The sequence below is a fragment of the Equus asinus genome, chromosome 21, assembly GCF_041296235.1.
Source record: "Equus asinus isolate D_3611 breed Donkey chromosome 21, EquAss-T2T_v2, whole genome shotgun sequence".
Taxonomy (NCBI): domain Eukaryota; kingdom Metazoa; phylum Chordata; class Mammalia; order Perissodactyla; family Equidae; genus Equus; species Equus asinus.
Genome location: NC_091810.1, coordinates 30,723,390 through 30,745,691, shown reverse-complemented (window position 1 = coordinate 30,745,691; position 22,302 = coordinate 30,723,390). Strand labels below are relative to the sequence as shown.

At 42.2% G+C, this 22,302-nt stretch overlaps 1 protein-coding gene across 23 annotated transcripts in view; it reads right to left on the bottom strand.

Annotated features, from left to right (window-relative positions):
* FOXP1 (forkhead box P1) overlaps positions 1–22,302 on the bottom strand; it is a 575,342-nt gene that overhangs the window by 99,300 nt on the left and 453,740 nt on the right. For 2 of the 23 annotated variants that reach the window (XM_070492660.1, XM_070492662.1), the window contains exon 1: positions 5,491–5,646. The exons of 19 other annotated variants lie outside the window; for them this stretch is intronic. The gene's annotated coding sequence lies outside the window, so the exon portion shown is untranslated. Of the gene's footprint in view, positions 1–5,490; positions 5,716–22,302 lie in introns of those variants that run through there. 2 more of the 23 variants (XM_044754166.2, XM_070492661.1) reach the window with 2 other exon arrangements.

Genomic DNA, 22,302 nt, shown 5'->3' with positions numbered 1-22,302 from the left:
TTTTAAAAAGTGGCCTAAATTCCTACTTGTTCACAGCAACTCAACTGCTCTCCTCTAACATCTCCCATGCAGACAAGGTTACTCCACTAAGTGCCAGCATAATTGTTTTAGCTCTAATAAATATCAGCTTCATTTGCATAAAAATGTAAAGTTTACATAAATTAAATCGCTTCTCCCATTAGCGATTGTTAAATACAGGAAACAATGGAAGCTACACATGAAAATAATCATCCAATAAGCACTGATCTTTTCAACCTAGCAACTATTATTATTATTATTCAAATCAAGAAAAATGCCTCCCTCAATCTCTTTCTCCTGTAGGAGGGATGCAAAACAATTTAATGCACATGAATCAAACCTGCTATGACATTTTATATTAACAACAACAAAAATTGTTTTTAAGTGCTGCAAATAGGAGGAGGGGGAACTATTCCAAGAAGGGACCTCAGAAAAGATTCTATCGACAGATCTTTAGCTCTTGAAGAGAAAAGGAAGAGGCCTTGGCTAAATAAGTTCTCTTAAATTGAAGCATTATTCAAAAATGGTGAAAGAGACATAGCAACTGTATCAGTCCTATTTGAGACACATACATGATTAGAATAAGGAAAGAGAACTTGCAGACACAGTTGTAGATCAACAGATACTGTTCAATAAAGAAAAAGAAAACGTTTCTCTTCTGTCAATAAAATATTTTCTAAGACTCAGAATCAAATTTACAGCTCCGCTTTCTTCATGCTTTAACCAGCACAGTAAAAATTATAGGGAGCTTAAGTGCAGATATGTATTTTTTTCCATATTTTTGAGATGGAGGGGGGAGGGCTATACCTGGATTTAAACACGCAGGTCGGCCAAAAGCAGGTCACTCCAAAGTTTTATAAGGCCTTATTTAGGGTGCAATCGCCTTTTTTTAGAATCATGTACAACATAAGTCTCTCAAATTGTGCAGTTTCTCAGGCCTATTTCCAACACCTTCACCTTAGACATCACAGTTAAGCGAAGGGGTGCAAATCAGATTCTAATGAGAAAACATCAGTTGCTTCTTTGACAATCTCACCATTCACTGATTTATTTCTAATGAAGACAAAGCCCAACCAAAAGCTCCCTACGTGTTAAAGGTCAAAATAGGTTCAAAAACGCCTAGTAAAAATCAAGGCAAGTGGGAAACCCGTGAGGACCCGCCTCATGAGGTGGTGTGACAATTAGAGTAATTGTACAAAAAGCCATCTTCAGGAAAAAGTAACCGAAATTAAGCTGCCACAACTGTAACAGGTTAGATGAAAAAAATCAAAATTTAATGCATTCTCCCCTGTGTCATCTTGTTTTGTCAAGACATCAAATAGAATTGGGAAGTACAAAATAACAAGCCCTTGAGAAATCACAGAAGCCGACCTTTTTGATGTTGTTGATTTACCTTGTTCTCAGTTATTTGAACAATGATGTTTCAGATTTAAGGGCACGATAAAGCTTAAAAATTAAAACATGATCCCAAAGTATTCTATAAAAGTGCGCCATAACATTTAGCCTGCATCTTCATTGATTAGCTGCTTTTAACCGGATTTGAAAACGAGGCACAAACCATGTGCTCGATATTCATTTTTCTCATTCTAAATTAATTTCTCTTCAACAACTGCCAGGTTGGAAGAGGGACTCAGAGAAGATTATGCCTCCAATGCTAAAGGAGAGGCCCAGTTTAGCTCTGCAGATAATTCAGGTCCCCACAATCTGCAGAGGACTGTTTAGCTAAGAGCTACCTGAGTTTTCTTTTTTTAAACGAAAGAAAAGAAAGCTGAATGCAGAATGCCATGTATGAAGAGGCAAGAAAGTACTGCACACTCTGAAATGACTAAAACGAATGTCCAGAAATATCACGCTGCTTCCAAGAAAAGAAGCCTTTCACCAAACAAAAACAAATTTAGCTTAGGGAGTTAAGACGATCCCCAAATCTATCCAGGCAGGTATACATAAAGCTACATTCCTGCCCCAAGAGATCTACAGCTCACCACCAACACAACTTTACTCCTAGCCTCACATGAAATATTATCTACAAAGATATATAAAATCAGTGTATCACAAGATAGCTTTCTCTAGTTTTATATGTAGATAGCTTCTTCTACTAGAGTATACATATGAACCCAAAAATACAGCAGTTAAAAACAGCTGTTTAAAAGGCACTAAAAGTAAAGAACCCAGTATTTACAAGCACTAGTAGAATTTGTAAAACCTGGACATTAATAGCTATTTAATGATTACAACTCCTCGTCATGAAATTCATATTTTTAACATGTAACACTCACAGACACAATTTATGTATTTATTTACTCGAACCTTCTCTAGTCAACTGTTGCTGCATTATTCCTCGCTTATAAGTCACAAACTACCTGAAGTGGATTCTAACTGGCCATTGTGTTTGCCCAGTTACTAAGAGCAGAGTTTTAAGTTTCTCTTTAGTGCTGTTCATCTACAACCAAACCACATAATAAAATGAATTTCTGCAACCTTCTTTTCTGCCAATTCAAATGTTACTCAAATTTTAGTTGAAGCTCAGAAGCTGCTCACAATATTCTCTCCTGAGTGTCTCAGAAATATAGGAACTCAAACACATTTCTGCCACATTAGCCAAGACAAATCTGGAATTTCATTGCTTTTAATTAATCTGGATTTTAATTTCACTGTATCTTGCACTTGTGTGGAGGCTGGCTGAAAAGTTGCAGAACTGGTCAGTGTCATGAAAGAGTTTATCTTTCAAGTGACAGCTCCTGACAACGTGCAAATACAAGGCAGCGATGGTGAGGGTTTTGTTTTTAAGGTACATTTAACTGCAAACAAAAAAAAATATTCAAACCAACCATTCCTATCATAAGCTTTCTGATGATTTATGGTTTACCAACTGAGCAAGGTTACGCAACACTGCATGCCTTTAGATGCGTTATTTCAGCTAGTGGAGATTTAATTAAGATCCCAGCCTCTAAAATCCCTGTCAAATGAAAATTCAGAGAAGACAATACACTATATATCCTCATGCAGAATGTTTCCATTCCATCCTCTGGAAAAATATGAGTTAATCCGCGTTTCTATGGCTGCAGACAAAAGTTCACTAATTTTGTTTTCTTTTGACACTTAGCTTGTTTTCTATTCTATGTCATGAGATCATTCCCTTCCAGGGAGGGAAGAAAAAAATCGAGAGTGAAACACATTGCAGAAAATGCACTTGACATTATTATCCGACATTATCATAGCTTAGCTATGATGTCATCACATTTTCATATAATCAGCCCATGCTTAGAAGAGTTTCATTTAATGAAATATGTTTATTTAAAAACACAACACGAACGGGAAGCCTACCTTCCTTGAATTACTCAGATTAAATAACTGACATGTTATGCTTCTCATTTCCCTCACTGACCAACTTTTTATCAGATGAGCTGCACATATGGGTAGGAAAGAAAGTTCTTGGGCAAACAGGAGAATATAAAGTCCAGTGCATACTTTCATTCTGTAAGTAGTCCTTAGGGTTAAAAAAAAAATGTCTTTAACAGATTTCTTCTTATGGATTGGTATTGACCTATGCTTTTTAAAAAAAAAAAAGAAGAAAAAATTTATGAGCATGCATGTGGCCCTTTACCTAGTCCAATGTATTTTTATTGGCGTCATCTTAATATTTGGTTGCTTATCTCATGCCTTCGAAATGACAGGTGCTTGCAGTCTCGTTCTTGACAGGCCACTACACAAATAACTGTCTTGCCTGAAAGGGCTAATGCAGTACTAATGAACAATAAATCAACTTTGATTATCAAGTGTCAGCCCAATCCGTTCTCAGCTCAGCTCTATCACATCCTAGAGTAACTCAGCCAGTGTCTCTGGGTAGGCAGTCTGTATTTTGGTTTCATTTTTACACACTTTTCACTGAAATGTGTCAGGAGCTACAATGAATCACATAAAATAGAAGCCGACCTTCTTTCAATTTATGCGGAGGGTATCAATTAGGAGAGTGTGCTTCTGTCTTCATTGGGTTTACTTAGTGAGGAGTCTTAACGTTCAAGAAAGCTCTGTATTCTTTTAAACAATAACAGCAACACATCACATCCTCAACTAGACTCTCAACATGATCGTGTGTGAGGTCTGCGACAATGACATGCTTTACCACATCAACCACCTTTGATGGCACGTACACATTCCTCTAGGAAAATCCATTACCAACAAACGAACAAAAAAAGCGATACAGGGCCACTTCTAAAATAAAAACTTTACTTGATTTAAACTGAAAAAAAAAATCGGGTTCTTTAACACAGACTTCCTAATGATAAAATAAATGTAACTTATTTTTTTTCTTAAGCAGATTAGTCACTGATAGTATGATTCACATTTCCTGTTATCAGGCTTAATTTTTCCCCCAAATGTGTCACTTTCAGAATGTTGGAATCTATGGAAATTAGGTGATTTGCATTTTTAAATTGGCTTGATTAGAACATTTGGTCTGTGAGAAGAATAGGAAATTATTAGATATTTTTCTTATAACTGGCAGGCTGTGAAGGAGTTAATCCCAAAGAGGAAGAGTCTATATGTACTTTGCTCTAAAACTTTACCACCCACTTCCTAAAGGTCCCCTCCTTCCCATCACGACACTTGGGGGGGGGAAAAAAAGAAGTCTCGTTTCCACTGACCCTCTTTCAAGCAGTTCTGACAGTTGAGTTAGCCACATTTAGAGCCGGTTCAGATGGGAGTACCCTGCACGTCCACCCCAAACCCCGCTCACTACTTAATTCACCAGGAAAGTAATACAACAGAGGCTGAGACTCCCCAACCTGCCGGAGTGTCCCTTCGCCCGCCTGCCCGCTTCGGTGTGGGGCTTTATTCCTCCCCCACCCCGCTTTACTGTGTGAACTCCTTGAATTTGAACAGCTATGCTGAAAATAGCCTGGACAGATATAGAAACAAACTATCAGAAGCAAAGAAACATCCACACGGGTTACACTGAGATGGAAGACTCCTTGTATATTTCACACGCTCTGAAAGTGACATAAATCACACCCCAGATACGTCCCCCGAATGGAGTGATGGCGAGGGCTTTACCAAAGTGGCTGCGTGAAGGCCAGACCAGCAGAAAATGAATCGCAAACGAAAAAGAGAGAGCGAGCGAGAGCGCGAGAGCAACACACAAGCAGGACTTCCTCCAACTCTCAACTACACCCCACCCATGAACATTTAAAAAAAGAGCGAGCGAGAGAGAAAGGGGGGAAAATCTCTCTCTCCAGGACCCACAGGCCTGTAGCTCCTTCTTCCCACCCCTCCACTCCCTTCCCCCGCCTCCACTATCCAGAGCGCAACTCCCATCCAAGTTAGTAAACAGCGATTGTGATGATTATTTTTTAAAAAGACTCAACTTAGAAACCCTCGGGCGCTCCTGCCTTCCCCCGTGAGGCCCCAGGAAGCTGGCCCCGCGGAGCCCGGGGAAGGAGAGCAGAACGGCAAAGATCAATCATAGGGACCAACCTGACACTCTCCATGTAGCCGCCAGGCGCGCGGAGCCGGCTCGGGGCGCCCGCGCGGGCCGGGCGTGGGGTCCGGCGGCCTCGGCGTGCAGGCGGACTGCACGCGCGCAGGGGCGCTCCGGCTCGCGGGCTGACAAGACGCGCCGCGCCGCGCCCACCCGCCCCGCCCTGCTCCACCAATCACAACCCGCCTCTAAACACCCCGCGCCGCGCCGCGCCGCGCCGCGCCCCACACAATGGGCTCCGCGGCCCGCTCCCCGCTCCCCGCGCCCGCGCGCCCCGGCCCCCTCCGCGCGGCAGGTGAAATCACGCTCTGGTGCAATCCTGCTTTTGTCTCTAGCGCAACTCCACTTAATTGCTGTTAACCCTTTGACCTGCCTCTGGCTGACGTCTGGGCAGCCGGGCACGGAGCGCATCTCGCCCTGCGGCCGGGGCTGCCTGTTTGGGGCTTTTGGTTGGGTTGCGTCTTTCGTCTTGGAAACTGACAAAGAGTTGTCCGAACCGTTCGGGGAAACCCGAGAGGCAGAGGAGGGGAGCCGGCACGCCCGGCGCACGCCCGCCCGACCGCTCGGAGCAACTATTTAGAATCGGAAGGGGATGCGGGGCTCAGAGGCAGCGCAGAGAAGCGCTTTCCTCGAAAACGGCCTTTGCAGGAGAACTTTCGCTTCACGTCGATGGTTTACCCAAGCTTTGGCCTCTTTTTCTCCCCCTTTTCTTTCCAAGACTCGGGCTCGCCAAAGTGTGCTTGGCGCGCCGAGGAGAACTAACCTGACACGGGGGTTGAAATAAATAACAACCAAACGTGCCTCGTCGCTGAACCAAGCGACTTCCCCTGTAGGGCGACAGCTGCTGAAGAAAGCATCTGCCACGCGTTCGCTAAGAAATAATTCTTTAAATTCCTTTCTTATTTATACAACAACAGCAACAACAAAAGCTACTCTCAATAAGCACTTTAAGATGACCTCTATCAGAAATAGTCACTGCTCTTCAATGCTATTTAAAGCTAAGTATAGCGTTGAAAAAAAGTCCCCAATATGCTAAACTTTGTTGGCTCAACTGGCACGACTGAAGTGACAGGTTAAGTTAGTCAATTTCGGCAGCACTGGAAATCACTCTTTCTTTACTATCTTTAAATATAGGTAAAAACTTCTTGGCCTATACTTGAAAAACAAAAACAAAAAACTATCGTTTTTATTATTTTTCTCAAAATATTTGAGGAAATGGATGAGTGACCTTAATGATTACCTATTTCCCCTCAATTTAAAAAAAAAAAAAGGGAGGGCCACAAATCCCACCCCAGTAATTCTAGGAGTTTTACTTGAAAGTATTTTTCCATCTGAGGTGTTAATGCAGGTTACTACAAACCAGAAAACATTGATAATATTTCCAATCAAGCAAATGCCTGGATTTCAATAAGGTCAGTGGGGGAGCAGACAATTCCCCCATTAATCTAGGCGCAAAAGACACAAAAGTGCCAGGAGACCGTCAATTTGTGATCGGATGTTAAATGGGTGCAGCACAGATCGCTCTCCACCCTAAATTGTTTTTGCGGCAGATAACAAATTTATTAATGGGATTTTTCAGGTCACAAAAATGTGACCCCACCCTCTCATGAATATTCAATAGGGAGCCAAGGGTATTCTTTTTTTGGGGGAGAGGGGACTTAAATCTGCCAGAATGTACCAGGAATCAGCTGAGTTCTGACTCTTAAAGAGACACGGGACTCCTTCCGGAGGGGCATGCAAGGCCCCAAAGACAGGAAATAGAAATATAGGAAGTTCTCTCCAACCAATGCACAGAGAGAAAGTGGAAATGGTAATTTCAAAATACACATGTGATTTTTTTCAAAGGTATTAAAATTAATTTGAGATTTAACGCCTGTAAACAAAATCGAGGTGCACTTTGAATACGCAACTCATTTTTTTAAAATACAAGTTCTTCATGAGGCCGCCATAAAACTCACGCATGCTTTTACAAGTGGGCCTACCTCCTTTGCAGGTCAGTATTTATCAGCTAATAGTCTCCAGGAGCATCAAAACAAACAAGCAAACAACAAACATTACAGACGCCCATGACCCAGCTGTGGAGACAGCCTTACACAAAATCATTAGTGATGCAATGCGCTGGTTACACAAGGACTAAATTGCACGGTAGTGGCTTTAAGCACCATGGGTCCACAGGGAAGGGGGAGATCAGTGGGAGCAGGAGACGTCTGGGAAGGTCTCTTGGGGAGGTGGTGTTTAAAGGGTTGATGGTTTGGAAAAGGGGGGAGGTGACAGTATAGAGAGGGAAGTGACTTAGCAAGCTAACTCTGAGGCCACCTGGAGCCCTTCTCTCCGTCTCTCCCAACATGACTCAGAGACTTCTAGGCAAAGAAAGGTACCATCAGTGATAAACAGGGATAAGCTTTTTATGCCTCGGCCATTTTGGTTACTTCCAGACTCTCAAGATCCCCTTCCATGTGGTCCTGTCCACCTGCCCTGTGCTTGGGATTCAGTGAGAACTAGAACCTTCCACGGCTGGAGCACAATATAAACTGTTAAAACATGCAGTGACTGAGAAGACTTAGTTAATACCATTTATTCTATGAGTGCCAGATCATTTTGGAAAGGCTGGGTCAGAAAGGTAAAAAAAAACAAAGGCAGCATTTTGAGCCTTAGAAGAATTTGGATTGTGGGGGCTTTAGAATGGGTACTCAGCCACAGGGTCTCCTTTAGTTGCCATAACTTGAATAGTTATGCAATCCCCATTTTACAGAGGAGGAAACTGAAGTTCAGAAAAGCAAAGTGATTTTTTTTTCCCCTCCAAGAATTAAACACAATCAGCACCACAGGCTGCAAGGGGAAGTAGATACTGAATTGTTACAGAAAAAGAGAGGTCATGATAATATAAAATGAATACCTGGAGGAAAAAAAAAAAGGCTAATGTTTAAGGAAGAGTGAAGGAAATGCTAAACACCATACTTAAAAATATTTTTGATGCCCACATCCTAACACCCACAACAGATACAGCTCTTGTTCAAACACCACATATTAAGAAACCTGTCAGTTGCTAAATGAGTCCATTGTGCAGCTGGCGGTGTACTTAAGAGCAGATTACTATGATCCCACACCAAACTCTAACCACCAAATAACACACCTGGGACTAAAATCATGGATTGTATTTGGTTCTGAGGAGCCTCAGCCTTGAAGGCAGAAGAAAGTGAAAGGTTTTACTGCCCATTCAGCACTGAGAATGGAGATAAGATGTACTGAAGGAAGAGTCAGAAGGAGCATATCATCAGGACATTATTCCCACACACTGATGGATGGCAGGCAGTGAAGGAGACACCAGCCAGGGTGCAGGGCCCACGTAGTCCTCAGCTCCAGCTGAGGTCCTGCTTTGCCACAAGCTTCTTGGAAACAATCAGAGAAAGGTCACATGAATGGACACTAGCTCACATATTTCTACAACACTGAGAGCGGTGGACCTGCCCAGATAAAGTCAGTTATGGTACCATGTTCTCATAGGAAACAGTTGCAATTTCTGTTACCAGAAAGGTGATCTGACACAGTGAGCGAAATAAAAATTGATGAACAATTTGATGGGTCGAAAAAGCAACCGCGTGATGAGAGGCCAAAACCTGAATTCAGCTCCTCATCTTCTTCCAAACGACACTTGTATTAACACTTAGTTCTTCTCCCTTTTCCAATTAATTTCGTGGAGTACCCAGAACACATTCGGAAATGACAGAACTTCGAAAGATTGGACTGACTGATGCTGTTGCTAGAGAGAAAACGCTCAAACAACAGAAATACGAAATTTAGGCCCTCACTCCAGTAATGGGCTTGATGAGCTGCCCAGGGAAGCGCATCTCTCCAGAGAGAGCACAGCTTTAGTATTTCTGATGTCTCCAAAGACTGCCGACTGGCAGCCAATTAGAGGTACTAAATTGTACCAGCAATGCCCGATTCCTGAGATTTGGGCATTTGTCTCCAAGGAGCCACCATTCCTTCTTGATTGAAGCAGCACTTTTACTTAAAAATATAAATTAATACATCACCCATCTACTGGGAGCTAAGGCAGTTAGCTCCACATCGATATTGTTTATGTCGCTGTTACGTCTATGTTTACAATGAAGCTAATTATATTGTTTTTCTTCTGCGCCTGCATAGCCAAGGGAAAGGACTGTGAGTTCTCACTCTTCCACAGGAGTTTACATTTCTCTTTATGACACCCTCCAAACTGCCATTACCATCTTCATTTAGTGCGACATTTTATAATGCCAGTGTTCCTGATTAATTTATATATTTACAGAGTGACATGTCAACATTCAGGTGACTTATAAATATGATGGGTACATAAGCTAGGGAAAATGTGGGTTCCTGCCCCCCCAATTCCCTCACTCTAAATGTAAAGACATTCATAAAACATCACTGGTAAACAAAATCAAGTATGGAAGAGAAAAATGGCAACATCCTATCCTAACTTTGCATCTGACTGACAGTAACAAATTACTCTCCCTTGACTACGATAAAACTATAATCCCTTGTTTTAATATAATGTAAAATGTATTACTGGACTGCTTCTACTGTAAGGTTAGAACAGATAACACTGAAGTGCACAAAGTTTTCAAAAAGGGACATGTTTTAGGGCAGGAGAGCATTTCCCAAAGAGCTTTATCCTTCAGAGATCAAGAAAAAAGAATCGCTACCACCATCAGGCATAAATCCTTATTTCCCCTCCAAAGAGTGACAGCATTTATGGCACACCCACATGCAAACTCTTGATTTTAAGCATAATCATTGAAGGGGAAAGAAAAGATGGCTCTTGAGGGATGAAATTACATTTGAATATTTTTTTAATATTTAATTATGTAGAAATCGCTGAATATCAGATAAAGGCAACTGGCCACCTTTATTTAGTAAAGTCAGCTTTTCTGGAGACCTGTGGTGTGCAGCAGGCCTGCACAGAGGCAAAGGAAGCGTGTTCTATCTTGCCCTCTGAACAATGCTCACAGGTCTCCCTCCCATTCAACGCCACCCTCCTGTGACCCTAGGTTGACACACCCTCGTGTCAAAACCTTCTTTACGCCTGCCCTCTGCTGGTAAGCCTGCCAGGATTAGGAAATTTTGAGTACCTCAACTTATTCAAAAGACGACTTTTAAAAGCTGGAGAGAGAGAGGACATGTAATGAACTATTAACTGGAATATATAAATTAAGACACTTTAAAAAAAAAAGGCGGGAGGGGACGCCGCTAGTGAAATATGGCACCTTTAATGTAAAAACACACATTCGTCTATTCTATTGCTTGCTAGCTCACAGCACAGGAGTGCCAAACTCTATATTTTAGCTCGCCTAAGAGAACAACCTGTATGGCTGTCGCGCATCTTGCCTTCTCTTTTGCTCACTCTCCGGGGAGAGCATGTTGGTGCTTTCAATAAAACACCTTCTTAGCAGTAAAGGGCCACTGTTCCCATTTCAATGGTCCCCAAGGTTTCATGATACAGTATATTTAGCTGACTCGCAGCTCAAGTTTTCCTCTGGCGTTCGGGAGATCCATAAAAGGGAGAGGGAAAAAAAAAAAAGCAAAGAAGAGCTTTCACCTATCCTTTGTTTAAGTAAGAAAGCAGTTAACTTTGAGATTGATTAGCTGGCGTGACTTACACCAAGCAACAGGGACGCGCTCCCACGCCCTCTCCCCGCTACAGGACCCCTCGCACGTGTGGCCAGGCGAGCCTGCAGGAGGGCTCTGGGCATTAGGGGGTAAATTTCCGCAGCAGCGTGCAGGGGTTTAACGGTGCAACTCCTGTCAGTGTCAATGGGAAGCACGAGGCCTTACAAATCCCTGCATACCATTTCAAAAATATATCTCCAAGACGGGAAAATGAAGCTGAGCAGTTGCAACCTCAAAAGCATTCAGGAAGTAGCACTCTTGACAGCGTTTTAGATGCTGAGTAAATGCTCTTATAAAGAACACCCAATCCAGCCGACAATAAATCTTACAGCGGGGAAACCGGCGCAGAGCTGTGGAATCCCCTCCGAAGATAATTGCCTTCCACACTGAGCGGCATGGAAACTGCTACACGGAAAGCATTTTCTGGGGTCCTGTAGTTTCCTGTGGATTTTCTTTCCTTAATAGTCACCGATCACACACACACAGCCCTACCTTTAAGAGTGACCACACAAATATCCAAAGACTCGTCTTCTTTTCTAGACAAAAGTTATGAGGCCAGGTCTTTCGGGCAGGGGGTGGCAAAGGGAGGCTGCAAAGAGTGGCCATGTGTAAGCACTCAGGACAGAGTCTGAAGCACCCACGGAGTTGCACGACCTTTGGTCCACACATCCCATCCCCTGAAGGCTCGGGTCATTTGCAAACAGTTCCAGACTGGGCCTCACCCAACAAGCTCATAAAGAGATAGGCAGATCTTTTCTAGTCCAAAGTGGCCTCAAGCTATCTGTAACCCTGAGATGATGCAGGAGTACTAGACGTGACGTAGGGTTCTATTAATGACTTTGTCATGAATTAATAGTGCGATTGCGGGCAAGTCGCTTCACCTCTCCAAGCCTACTCACTTCACCTAACAGAGGAAGATGGATGAGATACTTTCTATGGTTTCTTTCATAATAACAACAACAACAATAAGAAGTATCATTACTGAAGGCTTATTATGTCCCAGCTACACATTTTACACAAGCAGAGGACTAATCTCTAGGTATTTTCAAGCTTACCATTAAGGTTATATATGATAATACTAGGAATAGAGTTAAAAAATATGAAGAAGATTTTAGAGCTTGGCCATCTTGGACACTACTATGCCCACGGTAATTCAGGGAACAAAGGGAGGGAAAAAATGCTTTTTGGAAAACCACTCAAAAGTCCTTATTCTGAGCTTCTGTAGGTCATTAACCCTGTGAAACACCAACAACTTGTGGTCCCTAGAATAAGTCACATAACATGCTTTAAGACTTGGTAGATTTAGTTGGGGCCTCAGATGAGGACTCTAAGACTACCTGACTTCCAAACATATTTATGTTCTTTGTCCTTGTGATTTTTTTCCTCTTCTTTAACCATCAAAGTTCTCTCTTTCCATCATGCTGTGCCCACCGAAATGACTTTCTGAATTTCCAGTCCGACCTCCCAAGCCATTTGCCTGCTTCTGTCTGTTTCATACTGGAAAGAAGAGAGGAAAGTGGACAGTTTTATGCATCAGGTGGCTACTGGTGGTGGGTGGCATTTCCATCTCAGATTGAAGGCACAGGTAAGGTTTAATGGGGATTGCAAGGGGAATGTGGAAGGAAGCACAGTATCTCAGAGATGAGAGACTCCTTTTGAGGTCTAATAACTCTTGTCCTGAGAAAATGCGTGAAGAAAAGTATATAGCCCAGCTTGCAGGCCAATTATTTATTTTTTATTATTTTAAATGGCATTTCATCCCTCATGACGAAAAGCAGCCAATGAAGCAGGAAGCTTTCAGGTCATACAGAACTTCCCTCTTCTCAAACAAATACGGTATTGTATTTGAACAATAGGAGGAATGTCTAATTGATCTTAATTAAATTCAGTGATGTCCAATTTTTGAGATGGGTCAGGACACATCTATGTAATGTCACAACCTAACAGGCCAGACCTCTGAAATCAGGGAGCTGTGTTTAACCGTTCTCTGACACCCTTTCCCATCCGTTCCCCAGCCCCCTGCACAGCCAACTTGTTCCACCCTCCAAATTTCTCCTCTCTACTTCATGCTACTCCTGATTCTTCCAGCTCAGCACATACAGGAGAATAGCAGCAACAACAATACCTCTTACCTCTGGCCAGGCTTCTGAAGCTGCAAAGCCCTGCCATATACTATCTCCTCATTCTCAAGATAACCCACAAAACAGGAATCCTATTATATCCATTGCATGTGGAGAAAGGCAACTGGACCTTTGAGTGTCAGAGACGTGGGTTTGAATATGCGCTTTGCTACTCACCAGCAAGCAGGTAAGTCACAAAAGTTCACTTTGTTTGTATCTCCTCATCTATAAAGTGGGAACAATTATCTGCCTCATAGTAGATAGATGTCTATTTTATTATTTTTTGAGGGGGTGTCAGTCTTTAAATGCATTTTCCTTGACTCGAGAGTACTGGTGTGACTATCTGATCTGATGGATGGCAAGCACTTGGCTGGTGAATAGAAGAGCTGGGATGTGATTTTCTCCTCCAGAGCTCCATCTTCTGCAGTAGGGACCCTCTTCATTTACTGGTTACAGAGCTCAGGTGACCTTGAGATAACAGCTAAGAAAACAAAGACCAGAGCCAATCACGATCAAGGAGGTGTTGGAAATACTGTAAAGAAGGTACCAGTCACAAACTGGGAGGTAAGCATTGGGACCTCATAAACAGGGTTTGACAAAGGAAGGGAAAATAAGGGAAAGGCTGGTGCCTAGTAACAAGATAGGTGAGAAATACAGCAAATAGTTATTGCGAGCCCATGATGGACTTGGCACTTCCCATAATCTCTCTCAATCCTCAAAAGAACCCTACGAAGGAAGCATTATTGTGCTCACTTAACAAATGAAGAAATGGACACTCTGAGAGTTGAAATTGCTTATCCAATATCTCACAGCTCATAAGGGGAGAAGAGGGGCTTGAATGACTCCAAAACAAGGCTTTGGTCCCATATGCGAAGCTGGAGACCAGGCTGGGGCTGGAACTAAGCTTGAAAGAACAGAAAGACTGGTCTGGTTTTACTCCTTTGGAAAACAAACATGACCAAGAGTCACCGATTGGTCGGTATGAATGGAACCTGAAATAATACAAAGGTAAAATTCTGATATCCTCTATTGCTTCTTACATGAATCCACAGTGACCACCGTGGCGGACCACACAAATGTGAAATTGCCCCTGAATCTGTCAGTACCCACAACTGGGCTGGTAGGATGAGGGAGTGGGACAAGGGGCTCATGCATCCTTTTGAGTTACTCCTCCTCAATTAAGGAGCTTCTCACACACTCCCATCTCCATTGCTGAGAGTGAAAGATACAGACAGACAGGTGGATAGACTTGTCTCTTCATCTCCCTCCAACACATTACTGAGCACCAGGCAGTGGCCCAGCAGCCCTAGTCTGGATAGTGCCTGAGTTCTCCTGGCAACAGACAATGTCTTTGATGTAAAGATGAAACATCATGGTGATGGGGCTTAGTTTGTCCCTGATCACAAAAGGCACCCAGACAATTTAGTATGGCAGCTCTGGAGAGAGACTGCCATGGGCTCTAATGCTGATTGTACTTTTGGTAAATTATTAATCTCCTTGTGCCTCAGTTTCCTATCTATAAAAGGAACCAATCCTAGTACTTCTCCTAGAGGGGTGTTACAAGGATTAAGTGAGATAAATTGGGTCAGTGCCTGGCATCTGTAAGCACTTAAATGTTTCCTAATATCACTATTATTGATACTACACACCACTTTTCCTTCACTCTCTTCCTTTTGCTATAATGAAATACCTGAAGGCAAAATGTTTTTTTCACTCTTTTAGACTTCTTCTTTTTCTGTGATGTAGGTGGTATTGATCCTAACTGCAAAATTTAACCAAGCAGCAGCTCTTTCAGCCAATTAATCTCAACAATGAAAGAAGATACTTGGTTGTTTTGGTTTTTAAGTCCGGGGTAACAAGGCAGCCCAACCTCTACCTCCAGGTTACTGGGTGTGCCACATCCATCAGCCCATTCATCTCTTGGAACGTGTGAAGGAGTTTGACGGTTCGTTAAACGAGTTCTCAAGGACCCACTGGGAAAATCTAAGGAGGGGTCTGCCCTGAGTGCTGAGAATGTGCAGGCTGGCCAACCTAAGACCTAATTTATGGAAGCTTCAGCCTATTTTTTTTTTTATGCTTTATCTCCCCAAATCCGCCCTGGTACATAGTTGTCTATCTTAGTTGCAGGTCCTTCTAGTTGTGGCATGTGGGACACCACCTCAACGTGGCCTCACGAGCAGTGCCATGTCCGTGCCCAGGATCCGAACCAGCGAAACCCTGGGCCACCGCAGCGGAGCACGTGAACTTAACCACTCGGCCACGGGGCCGGCCCCCAGCCTATGTTTGTATGATATTTTGTTACTATTGTCTCTGGGAAGGAAAGCCTTCGCTGGAAGCCCAGCCACCATGGCTCCAGAAAGGGCTCAGCTTGCACCCAAACAGATCACGGGTTAATGACCTAATGAGCTGATTTTGAAATTCAGAGTTTCCAACATCCACATCACCCAAAGTAAGGAACGGAACTCCCTCAGTGCTCCTAGAGCATGTGGCATGGCATCAGCCATCATTTGATCATTTGCTGAATTTAAAGAAGAGAGAGATGCTCACAGGGAGCAGAGAAGAGGGGCCCCTACCTTGACCTAAGGGGATAAGGAGACTTCTAAAATAAGACAAGTATTATGCTGAATATTTAAGGATAATGCTCTGCCCCAGGTAGCTGGACAGGCAGTGTGGGGAAGGACATTTCAGCTACCAGGAACAGCATGTGCAAACCTTCACATGGGAGATAACATGAGCCGTAACACTGGGCAAAGGTGAAGTACTTAACAAGGCTGGGACAATTGTAATTCATGCTGCATCTCTCCTTCCTTTGAGATCAAAGAGTTCTTTTTCCCAATTTCACCTGTCTTTCCTATCTCAAACCTTTATTCACCTCTTCCTCTCGTCATTCCTCCTGTTTGGGGTATGGTCTCTTTTCTTCACGCACATCATATCCAGTATTTAACACGATCTCTCCTAGCCTTGACCTCAGCTGGGTCAAACGCACACATTTCCCCTAAGTTTGCAGAGTTAGATGTTTTTTTTTTTTTTTTTTAAATAAATGCCTTTTATTTATTTATTTTTTTGCTGAGGAAGATTTGCCCTGAGCTGACATCCATGCCGATCTTTCCTCGATTTTTTAGCATGTGGGCTGCCAGCACAGCCTGGCTGCTAACAGAGAGGTGTAGGTCCTCGTTCAGAAGCTGAAACCAGGCCACCAAAGTGTATCGCCAAACATAACCACTAGGCCACCACGGCTGGCCACGAGTTAGATGTTCTTTATTCCTATCCTGGCATGCTCCAAACTTGCAACTCCAATCTGTCCGACCAAGAGATTTTGACTCAGTGAATCTGTGATGTGCCTCTGGAATCTTTTGGAGGGTGAGTCCAACATATACCCAGGGGTTGGGAACCACTACTATAACGTTAAGGAGCATGGACTTAAAGATTAGATATTTTTGCCACCCAAGGGTTTAAATAGCATCACATCAGATATGGACATCTTTTTATACAATTAGGTAGAACAAAAGCGTGAAGAGAATTCGCATCTATACAGGGGCAAACTTACAAAGCATGAAGGACTTGTGTGCCAACTCCTTAGGAGAGAAAACAGAACTCTAACAAAACCAGCACAGTCGAGACCTCCACTGGTCTTTCACACGTCACTCCCTCTCTTTCCAGCAAGGCTCCAACCGCTCAACCATGAGGTCTAGTCTTAGTGTGCTTTCTCTGAAGGCAGCGTAGCTGTGCTGGGGTGAAGGGCCCTCTTGTTCATTTTTAGTCACTTGTTTCTTTTGAACTAAGTTGGGGGCAGGAAGGACAACTAAAGTCCTGTCTTGTTCTGTGAAACTGAATATTATAGAAAAGGAGAACGGAGCCAAGCCTAAATAAAAAATTTTCCTCTATTAGGCACATCATCCTCCTCGACAGAAAAACAAACACACACGTACATGTAAGAGAGTGGAAGAGGCCACTCTACAAACTTTGCCATCTTATCACCCATGGCACTAAATTGAGGGTGGCTTCCCTGACTTCCTAGCATTTACTGTCCATGCCAGTCATTTCAGCATTCTATCAAATAGTGAATTCGCTCATCAAATGCCAAAAAGAGTGGACTGTACATAATAGCCCTTTGACAAATATTTGATGAATTTATAAATAAATGAATAAACAAATGAATTAATGTTTTTTCTTTTCTTTCCTTTTGGTTCGTTTCCTCCTTCCTCTTTCTTTTGCATTTCATTTGTTCCATGCATTATTTTCTCTAAACTATAAGCACCAAGAGACAAATGCTATACTCTTTCTTCTTTCTCAACTTGTAGTTCATAGCATAGTGCTAAGGAAAAAGTAACTAAGTACACGTTAAATAACAGCATCTCTTTATGTAACAGGCACATTCAGTGACAAGAGAAGCACCTCTATATTGCCAAGTTAGGGGCTAAAATCTTGATGATGACAATTTTATGATGAAGTGACCTCACATGCAAAAAATGCATTCATATATAGCAATCAATACAATCAGAGACTTTGAAAGTGTTTTCCCCCTTAACAAATCATTTTTCCTTTATTTACAATAAAGAATCAAAGGGTTCCTTTTTTCCATCATTTCTCTTTTTCTGTTTTTTTATGTCTATAAATCATTTGTCATAAAAAGCAGCTGTCCCCAGAAAATTCTTCTCCACTCTATCATAGCACAACTTAAAGACTCAAAATATCTCTACTAAATAGGCATAAGTAGTAATGTAAGTTATAAGGATTAAAGATAAAATCAGCATATAATGATCTCATTTAGTTTCAATAATCAAAAATAAGCATAGGCCCATGAACCAGAGAAAATAGCTCACCCTTCAACTATGTCAAACATTGTTTACTATTTCTCAGTCTTTTCCTGTACAGAAATAATTTTTTGTGTTTCTGATCCCCATTTTCTACATTAGTTTTTTAAAACTTCCTATAACCTTTTTTATTCATATCTTTCGAAGGATGTCCATTCTTTACATAAAGAGTTTTCTCACTGTTTTTTTTTCAATTACTTTACTGAGGTCATAATGGCTTATAAAGAAAATTTTAAAAAGATAAATACATCCTATGATCAAGGATTACACAAATGACTCTAGATTTTATAGCTGTGAGTAAACTCGAGTCACTTGGTCCAACACAACTGTGCCTACTAAAGGGAGATAACTATCCAGATTTTTAAAAAATCAGCTTTCTTCCACTTGTCTTGCTACTTTTGCTAAATGAGAAGAATCCTGAATGGAGATAAGCATGGAAAAGTGGGAAAACCAATTTCCTGAGCTGCTGCCAAAATGAGAGCACCGTGAAACTGGGTTTTCCTTGCTCAAGGCATCTCCACTCCCTTTTCCTCTGCCACGGCTTTTACCTGACAAGCAGCTAAAAAAGAGAAAGATTAGGGAAAACGTACAGGAAGGCTACAGCCCACATTTCATTGGGGCCACTGAACAGTCACAAATAGTAGCAACTTGAACACTTTTCTTCAAAAGCAGAAGACCTAGAGTTGGCATGACCTCTGCTTCTCTTTAGTCACGTGGATTCTGAGAATTGCAGGCTTAGGGACCAAGTTAATCCCCAAAGCTGATGCTATTTATCTCTGCACCCTAGTAACTGCCCCTTCCTACCAAGGCCTCACACTGTCTTGCTTTTGCCCCCCTCCCTTAAAGTGCTAAATAGGTTCTGGTTCTATTTCAAACCCATAGCTAGCATTTGATATGTGATAATCAAGGCCTTCCAGTCTGGTCTGCCACAACCCCCTTCAAATGCAGCACTCAGAAATGAGCACTGCCAGCCAGGTGTCATCTGTCTAGTCCAGAGGAGGGTGGAGGCTCAATTCTTTTTTTTTTTTTCCTTCTTCTCCCCAAAGCCCCAGAGCACATAGCTGCATATTCTAGTTGTAGGTCCTTCCAGTGCTGCTCCGTGGGATGCCGTCTCAGCGTGGCTTGATGAGCGGTGCCAGGTCCGCGCCCAGGATCCAAACCGGCAAAACCCCGGGCAGCCAAAGTGGAACGTGCGAACTTAACCAGCTGGCCACCAGGCAGGCCCCTCAATTCTTTATTATTCTATTAATGCAGCCCAGGGTCCTTGGTGCCCACACCGCCTCCAGGTCACAACTGGCTCTACTGATTTTACAGTCACTCCTAACTAACTGTCACATGAACTGCTGGGAGCATGGAGCCCTTCACTCCACACCTGGGCAGTGGTCTGGGCTTTGCTTTATTCCCATTAAATATCTTTTTCATTTTCATCCAGAATTTCAGCCTGCTGAGACCTTTTTGAAAAAATTGTGATTCTTCGTCACAGAATATTAACTCTTCTCCCTCCTTCTTCGACACATACAATTTTTGTCTCTAAATTCCTCAAATCGCATCATCTGAGATGTACTGTGATCAGTTTTCTAAATCTGTGCATTCCAGTGTTTCACAACACCTAAACTGGAGGACCATTGTTATTATTTGACAATTACCAAGACCAGCCTCATGCCAGGGATTATTCACATTTATCACCTGTTTCAGACTGAAAGCACCAGGAGAGGTTGGGCGTGGCGTCAGTGTGGGCTCCTCCTGCCACCCTCACTCTGCACCTAATATGGTGCCTACATCTTAGTAGGCGCTTCATAAGCAATTGTTTTTTGAATGCATAAATGAACGAACTTACTTAATCCTTACCAGAACCCTGGAAAGAGATCTTATTATTAGTCTACATTTTACAGATGGGGAAATTGAGGTCTGGAAAATTAAATAACCTACTCAGAATTAGGCACCCCATTACAGGGAACCAGCATTTACAAATAATGCCTAGAAAGATTATTAAACAACATATCAAAGACACACTAATTGCTCATTTCAGAGCAGGACCCCCCAGTTGGGTCTTGTGCCTCTGTTTCTTACATATCATTAGTGTGGGCCACACCGCCCCAACCACCTCTCCTACCAGCTTTCTTTTTCTCCTTTCTGCAAAAACAGACGTGGCTAAAGAAATTTCCAAATTAAAACCTGGCAATGGTTTCTATATTCTTGTTTCCTAAACCTATAAATCAAAACTGTCTAAACAGGTCATAAATGTTCCTTGGCGATATAATGGGAAAAGTTCTGATTTATGGTGCCGGTAGAATAATTTTAAATAATTACATAAGAGTTTTAAAAAATGCAATTAACACCTTTAGAAGTTTTTTGAAATGAAAATGAATCTCTGGAGATGACTGTTCCCATACATAAAGATAGCCAGTTAAAAAATAAAAATAAAGCTACAAGATGCAACTGTGTCTAAAGGATCTTATGGAGACGGTGTAGCTTTTATTGACAATGGGAATTCACTAGCATGACCACATCACTACACGTTTTAACTGTGCCTCCTTATCACACGATAACACAATTAGCACATGTCATTACTGAACATCAAAATCAAATCACCAAATAAACATCTTGCTTCTCTTCAGCCCCAGCTGATGCCTCTCTCCCTCTGGACTGGTTTGACACATCCTACCGCCCTGTCCTTTGGAACACTTCAAATCCTCCTACCTGCTCTTGCAAATCTGGCCAATGTTCTTTCCTTCCCCTTTCTCTTCATTTGTGATTCATCTCCTCTTTCAAAATCCAACCTTCTACAGATGAAGTCACTCCAAACATCCTCCCTTAACCCTAACTTCCCTGGGTGCCAAAGAAAGTCTTGTCATCTCTGATTTTCCTTCTTCAGGCTCACCAAGCAGACGTAGTTATGGATTTACTTGAACTGACTTCTCATGCTCACTTAGGCTAACAATTGTTCCTCTTTGTCCCTCACTCAATATTCTTCACTTTGGCCCATCTTACTAACACCCTCTCCAAAGCTTTTACCTCCATGTTCAACTCTGGAAGTAGCATAACAAGGCCATCTCAGACGAAACTAACTTTTTAATTAAGTATGCATTGCTTAATGCTACCTGTCATTCATTTTCTTCTAGATTTACCTTGGATTAGAACACTAAGCCATACTGAAGCAGAACTTGACTTTCCTCAGGGTCCTTTCAGATCCAATGGAAATCTGAAAAGTGTTACAACACTCCACAGTTCATACGGAGAAATGGTCCAAGGTCTCTCCCCAGTTCTTTCAATCACCTGTACTTACACTCAGTGACAACACAAAGAGAAACTCTCAGCCAACATCCTGGCCATGAGAACGAAGAAAAAGACTTAGAATCATAGAAACTTTGATCTGGAATAGATTTAGAGATCATTTGAATCCCACCCCCTCATTTTCCAGATGAGAAAACTCATGCCCAAGAAGGAAAAATGACTAGCCAAAGGTCATACATCTAAGCAGTTACTGGCAGAACCGACACCAGAACCCAAAACTTCTGACTCCTAATTAAGCATTCTTTCCATTGCCTCACACCACCTGGTAGGGCAGATGCTTGAGGAACCACAAAAACTAAAATAATCAACCTCCAACACTTAATACTTTTTTTGGTTGGAGGATATGTAGGGAGACAATAGTCTTTCTGTATTTGTTAGAACGAGTGGTAGCTTTTATTTTAACTACAAATTATTAATGAAAAATATATTTAACTGTGACTCACCAAAAGCAGAGGACGTCGAGATTTAAGTCATCTTCCACTGTCACTTATCTAAAATTCATGTAACTCTATTTGGCCGTTAATCTAGAGCTGAGCTTTTCAATAAGGCAGACATTCATCACGTGTGGCTATTTAAGTTTAAATTAATTACAATAAAATAAAATGAAAAATTCAGCTCCTGGGGCTGGCCCCATGGCCAAGTGGTTAAAGTTCGCGTGCTTTGCTTCAGCAGCCCAGGGTTTCACTGGTTCGGATCCTGGGCACGGACCTAGCACCGTTCATCAAACCATGCTGAGGCGGTGTCCTACATAGCAGAACTAGAAGGACCTACAACTAGAATATACAACTATGTACTGGGGGGCACTGGGGAGAAGAAGAAGGTAAAAAAAAAAGAGGAAGATTGGCAACAGATGTTAGCTCAGGGCCAATCTTTTTTTTTAAAAAAAAAAGAATTCAGTTCCTCAGTCATAGTAGCCACATTTGAAGTG